Source organism: Panulirus ornatus, chromosome 52, assembly GCF_036320965.1.
Source record: "Panulirus ornatus isolate Po-2019 chromosome 52, ASM3632096v1, whole genome shotgun sequence".
Lineage (NCBI taxonomy): Eukaryota > Metazoa > Arthropoda > Malacostraca > Decapoda > Palinuridae > Panulirus > Panulirus ornatus.
Genome location: NC_092275.1, coordinates 3130256 through 3137556, shown reverse-complemented (window position 1 = coordinate 3137556; position 7301 = coordinate 3130256). Strand labels below are relative to the sequence as shown.

The window sequence follows — 7301 nt, the reverse complement described above, 5'->3', positions numbered from 1 at the left end:
GTTGACGTGCTGTCTTTGGATTGAACCAGGGCATGTGAAGCGTCTAGGGTAAACCATGGAAAGTTGTGTGGGGCCTGGATGAAGAAAGGGAGCTGTGGTTTCGGTGCATTATTACATAACAGCTAGAGATTGAGCGTTTACGAATGTAGCCTTTGTTGTCTTATCCTAGTGCTACCTCGCACACATGAGGGGGAGGGAGTTCTTATTTCATGTGTGGTGGGATGGCAATGGGAATGAATAAAGGTCGACAGTATGAATTATGTACATGTGTATATATGTATATGTCTGTGTGTGTATATATATGAATGCGTTGAGATGTATAGGTATGTATATTGGCGTGTGTGGACATATATGTATATGCATGTGTATTTGGCTGGATTGGTCCATTCTTTCTTCTGTTTCCTTGTGCTACCTCGCTAACACGGGAGACAGCGACAAACAAAATAAATGAATACTTCCCACGCATTCCTCACGTGTCGTGGAAGGCGACTAAAGGGGATGGGAGTGGGGGGGGCTGGACACCCTCCCCTTCTTGTATTTTAACTTTCTAAAAAGGGAAACAGAAGAAGGAGTCACGCGGGGAGTGCTCATCTTCCTCGAAGGCTCAGATTGGGGGGTTTAAACATGTGTGGATGTAACCAAGATGAGAAAAAAGGAGAGATAGGAAGTGTGTTTGAGGAAAGAAACTTGGATGTTTTGGCTGTGACGGAAATGAAGCTCAAGGGTAAAGGGGAAGAGTGGTTTGGGAATGTCTTTGCTGTAAAGCCAGGCGTTAGTGAGAGGAGAAGAGCAAGGGAAGGAGTAGCACTTCTCCTGAAACAGGAGTGGTGGGAGTATGTTATTGAGTGTAAGAAAATAGACTCTAGATTGATATTGGTAAAACTGAAAGTTGGAGAGAGATGAATTATTATTGGTGCATATGCACCTGGGTATGAGAAGAAAGATCATGAGAGGCAAGTGTTTTGGGAGCAGCTGAGTGAGTGTGTTAGTAACTTTGATGCACGAGACCGGGTTATAGTGATGGGTGATCTGTATGCAAAGGTGAGTAATGTGGCAGTTGAGGGAATAATTGGTGCACATAGGGTGTTCAGTGTTGTAAATGGAAATGGTGAGGAGCTTGTAGATTTATGTGCTGAAAAAGGACTGGTGATTCGGAATACCTGGTTTGAAAAGCGAGATATACATAAGTATATGTATGTAAGTTGGAGAGATGGCCAGAGAGCGTTATTGGATTATGTGTTAATTGATAGGCACGCAAAGGAGAGACTTTTGGATATTAATGTGCTGAGAGGTGCAACTGGAGGGATGTCTGATCATTATCTTGTGGAGGCGAAGGTGAAGATTTGTGGGGGTTTTCAGAAAAGAAGAGAGAATGTTGGGGTGAAAAGAGTGGTGAGAGTAAGTGAGCTTGGGAAGGAGACTTGTGTGAGGAAATACCAAGAGAGACCGAGTACAGAATGGGAAAAGGTGAGAACAAAGGAGGTAAGGGGAGTGGGGGAGGAATGGGATGTACTTAGGGAAGCAGTGATGGCTTGCACAAAAGATGCTTGTGGCATGAGAAGTGTGGGAGGTGGGCAGATTAGAAAGGGTAGTGAGTGGTGGGATGAAGAAGTAAGATTATTAGTGAAAGAGAAGAGAGAGGCATTTGGACAATTTTTGCATTTAAATAATGCAAATGAGTGGGAGATGTATAAAAGAAAGAGGCAGGAGGTCAACAGAAAGGTGCTAGAGGTGAAAATAGGGCAAATGAGAGTTGGGGTGAGAGAGTATCATTAAATTATAGGGAGAATGAAAAATGTTTTGGAAGGAGGTAAATAAAGTGTTTAAGACAAGGGAACAAATGGGAACTTCATTGTAGGGGGCTAATGGGGAGGTGAGAACAAGTAGTGGTGATGTGAGAAGGAGATGGAGTGAGTATTTTGAAGGTTTGTTAAATGTGTGTGATGATAGAGTGGCAGATAAAGGGTGGTTTGGTCGAGGTAGTGTGCAAAGTGAGAGGGTTAGGGAGAATGATTTGGTGAACAGAGAAGAGGTAGTAAAAGCTTTGTGGAAGATGAAAGCCGGCAAGGCAGTGGGTTTGGATGGTATTGCAGTGGAATTTATTAAAAAAGGGGGTGACTGTATTGTTGACTGGTTGGTGAGGTAATTTAATGTATGTATGACTCATGGTGAGGTGCCTGATGATTGGCGGAATGCTTGCATAGTGCCATTGTACAAAGGCAAAGTGGACAAGAGTGAGTGCTCAAATTACAGAGGTAAAAGTTTGTTGAGTATTCCTGGTAAATTATATGGGAGGGTATTGATTGAGAGGGTGAAGGCATGTATAGAGCATCAGATTGGGGAAGAGCAGTGTGGTTTCAGAGAAGTAGAGGATGTGTGGATCAGGTGTTTGCTTTGAAAAATGTATGTGAGAAATACTTGGAAAAGCAAATGGATTTATATGTAGCATTTATGGATCTGGAGAAGGCATATGATAGAGTTGATAGAGATGCTCTGTGGAAGGTATTAAGAATATATGGTGTGGAAGGCAAGTTGTTAGAAGCAGTGAAAAGTTTTTATCGAGGATGTAAGGCATGTGTACGTGTAGGAAGAGAGGAAAGTGACTGGTTCTCAGTGAATGTAGGTTTGCGGCAGAGGTGTGTGATGTCTCCATGGTTGTTTAATTTGTTTATGGATGGGGTTGTTAGGGAGGTGAATGCAAGAATCTTAGAAAGAGGGGTAAGTATGTAGTCCGTTGTGGATGAGAGAGCTTGTGAAGGGAGTCAGTTGTTGTTCGCTGATGATACAGCGCTGGTGGCTGATTCATGTGAGAAACTGCAGAAGCTGGTGACTGAGTTTGGTAAAGTGTGTGAAAAAAGGAAGCTGAGAGTGAATATGAGTAAGAGTAAGGTTATTAGGTACAGTAGGGTTGAGGGACAAGTCAAATGGGAGGTAAGTCTGAATGGGGAAAAACTGTAGGAAGTGAAGTGTTTTAGATATCTGGGAGTGGATTTGGCAGCGGATGGAACCATGGAAAGGGAAGTGAATCATAGGGTGGGGGAGGGGGCGAAAGTTCTGGGAGCATTGAAGAATGTGTGTAAGTTGAGAACATTATCTCGGAAAGCAAAAATGGGTATGTTTGAAGGAATAGTGGTTCCAACAATGTTATATGGTTGCGAGGCGTGGGCTATGGATAGAGTTGTCCGGAGGAGGGTGGACGTGCTGGAAATGAGATGTTTGAGGACAATGTGTGGTGTGAGGTGGTTTGATCGAATAAGTAATAATAGGATAAGAGAGGTGTGTGGTAATAAAAAAAGTGATTGAGAGAGCAGTAGAGGGTGTATTAAAATGGTTTGGTCACATGGAGAGAATGAGTGAGGAAAGATTGACCAAGAGGATATATGTGTCAGAGGATGAGGGAACCAGTAGAAGTGGAAGACCAAATTGGAGGTGGAAAGATGGAGTGAAAAAGATTTTGAGTGATCAGGGGCCTGAAAATGCAGGAGGGTGAAAGGCGTGCAAGGAATAGAGTGAATTGGAACGATGTGGTATACCGGGGTCGACGTGCTGTCAGTGGATATATGTGTCAGAGGATGAGGGAACCAGTAGAAGTGGAAGACCAAATTGGAGGTGGAAAGATGGAGTGAAAAAGATTTTGAGTGATCGGGGCCTGAAAATGCAGGAGGGTGAAAGGCGTGCAAGGAATAGAGTGAATTGGAACGATGTGGTATACCGGGGTCGACGTGCTGTCAATGGATTAAACCAGGGCATGTGAAGCGTCTTCCGCTTCCAATGGTTCCATCCGCTGCCAAATCCACTCCCAGATGTCTAAATCACTTCACTTCCTACAGTTTTTCTCCTGTCAAACTTACCTCCCAATTGACTTGACCCTCAGCCCTATTGTACCTAATAACCTTGCTCTTATTCACATTTACTCTCAACTTTCTTCTTTCACACAGTTTACCAAACTCAGTCACCAGCCTCTGCAGTTTCTCACATGAATCAGCCACCAGCACTGTATTATCAGCAAACAACAACTGACTCACTTCCCAAGCTCTCTCATCCACAACAGAGTGCATACTTGCCCCTGCTTCCAAAACTCTTGCATTCACCTCCCTAACAACCCCATTCATAAACAACTTAAACAACCATGGAGACATACACACCCCTGCCGTAAACCTACATTCATTGAGAACCAATCACTTTCCTCTCTTCCTACACGTACACATGGCTTACGTCCTCGATAAAAACTTTTCACTGCTTCTAACAACTTTCCTCCCACACCATAGATTCTTAATACCTTCCACAAAGCATCTCTATCAACTCTATCATATGCCTTCCCCAGATCCATAGATGCTACATACAAATCCATTTGCTTTTCTAAGTATTTCTCACATACATTCTTCAAAGCAAACACCTGATCCACACATCCTCTACCACTTCTGAAACCACACTGCTCTTCCCCAATCTGATGCTCTGTACATGCCTTCACTCTCTCAATCAATACCCTCCAATATATTTTACCAGGAATACTCAACAAACTTGTACCTCTGTAATTTGAGCACTCACTCTTGTCCACTTTGCCTTTGTACAATGGCACTATGCAAGCATTCCGCCAATCATCAGGCACCTCTCCATGAATCATACATACATTAAATAACCTTACCAACCAGTCAACTATACAACCACCCCCTTTTTTAATAAATTCCACTGCAGTTCCATCCAAACACGCTTCCTTGCCAGCTTTCATCTTCCGCAAAGCTTTTACTACCTCTTCTCTGTTTACCAAATAATTTTCCCTAACCCTTTCACTTTGCACACCACCTCGACCAAAACACCCTATATCTGCCACTCTATCATCAAACACATTTAACAAACCTTCAAAATACTCACTCCATCTCCTTCTCACATCACCACTACTTGTTTTTACCTCCCCATTAGCCCCCGTCACTGAAGTTCCCATTTGTTCCCTTGTCTTATGCACTTTATTCACCTCCTTCCAAAACATCTTTTTATTCTCCCTAAAATTTAATGATACTCTCTCACCCCAACTCTCATTTGCCCTCTTTTTCACCTCTTGCACCTTTCTCTTGACCTCCTGCCTCTTTCTTTTATACATCTCTTACTCATTTGCATTATTTCCATGCAAAAATCGTCCAAATGCCTCTCTCTTCTGTTTCACTAATAATCTTACTTCTTCATCCCACCACTCACTACCCTTTCTAATCTGCCCACCTCCCACACTTCTCATGCCACAAGCATCTTTTGCACCAGCCATCACTGCTTCCCTAAATACATCCCATTCCTCCCCCACTCCCCTTACTTCCTTTGTTCTCACCTTTTTTAATTCTGTACTCAGTCTCTCCTGGTACTTCCTCACACAAGTCTCCTTCCCAAGCTCACTTACTCTCACCACCCTCTTCACCCCAACATTCTCTCTTCTGAAAACCTCTACAAATCTTCACCTTCGCCTCCACAAGATAATGATCGGACATCCCTCCAGTTGCACCTCTCAGCACATTAACATCCAAAAGTCTCTCTTTCGCATGCCTATCAATTAACACGTAATCCAATAATGCTCTCTGGCCATCTCTCCTATTTATATATGTATGGTTAGGTATATCTCTCTTTTCAAACCAAGTATTCCCAATCACCAGTCCTTTTTCAGCACATAGATCTACAAGCTCTTCACCATTACCATTTACAACACTGAACACCCCATTTATACCAATTATTCCCTCAACTGCCACATTACTCACCTTTGCATTCAAATCACCCATCACTATAACCTGGTCTCGTGCATCAAAACCACTAAGACACTCATTCAGTTGCTCCCAAAACACTTGCCTATCTTTCTTCTCATGCCCAGGTGCATATGCACCAATAATCACCCATTTCTCTCCATCAACTTTCTGTTTTACCCATATCAATCTAGCGTTTACTTTCTTACACTCTATAACATACTCCCACCACTCCTGTTTCAGGAGTAGTGCTACTCCTTCCCTTGCTCTTGTCCTCTCACTTACCCCTGACTTTACTCCCAAGACATTCCCAAACTACTCCTCCCCTTTACCCCTGAGCTTTGTTTCACTCAGAGCCAAAACATCCAGGTTCCTTTCCTCAAACATACTACCTATCTCTCCTTTTTTTTCTTCTTGTTTCCATCAACACACATTTAGACACCCCAATCTGAGCCTTCGAGGAGGATGAGCACTCCCCACATGACTCCTTCTTCTCTTTCCCCTTTTAGAAAGTTGAAATACAATGAGGGGAGGGTTTCTGGACCCCAGCTCCCGTCCCCTTTAGTCACCTCCTACGACACATGAGGAATCTGTGGGAAGTATTCTTTCCTCTCTATCCCCAGGGATAGTGGTAAAGTGTGTGAAAGAAGAAAGGTAAGAGTAAATGTAAATAAGAGCAAGGATATTAGGTACAGTAGGGTTGAGGTTCAAGTCAATTGGGAGGTAAGTTTGAATGAAGAAAAACTGGAGAAAGTAAAGTGTTTTAGATATCTGGGAGTGGATCTGGCAGCGGATGGAACCATGGAAGCGGAAGTGAATCATAGGGTGGGGGAGGGGGCAAAAATCCTGGGAGCCTTGAAGAATGTGTGGAAGTCGAGAACATTATCTCGGAAAGCAACAATGGGTATGTTTGAAGGAATAGTGGTTCCAACAATGTTGTATGGCTGCGAGGTGTGGGCTATGGTTAGAGTTGTGCGCAGGAGGGTGGATGTGCTGGAAATGAGATGTTTGAGGACAATGTGTGGTGTGAGGTGGTTTGATCAAGTAAGTAATGTAGGGGTAAGAGAGATATGTGGAAATAAAAAGAGAGTGGTTGAGAGAGCAGAAGAGGGTGCTTTGAAATGGTTTGGGCACATGGAGAGAATGATTGAGGAAAGATTGACCAAGAGGATATATGTGTCAGAGGTGGAGGGAACGAGGAGAAGTGGGAGACCAAATTGGAGGCGGAAAGATGGAGTGAAAAAGATTTTGAGTAATTGGGGCCTGAACATGCAGGAGGGTGAAAGGTGGGTAAGGAATAGAGTGAATTGGATCAATGTGGTATACCGGGGTCGACGTGCTGTCAATGAATTGAATCAGGGCATGTGAAGCGTCTGGGGTAAACCACGGAAAGTTCTGTGGGGCCTGGATATGAAAAGGGGGCTGTGGTTTCAGGCATTATTGCATGACAGTTAGAGACTGAGTGTGAACGAATGGGGCCTTTGTTGTCTTTCCTAGCACTACCTCGCACACATGAGGGGGGAGGGGAATGTTATTCCATGTGTGGCGAGGTGGCGATGGGAATGGATAAAGGCAGACAGT

At 43.6% G+C, this 7301-nt stretch overlaps 1 protein-coding gene across 1 annotated transcript in view; it reads left to right on the top strand.

The window, feature by feature from the left end:
* The window catches only part of LOC139764960 (intermembrane lipid transfer protein VPS13A-like), a 1504808-nt gene that overhangs the window by 860868 nt on the left and 636639 nt on the right, over positions 1-7301 (top strand).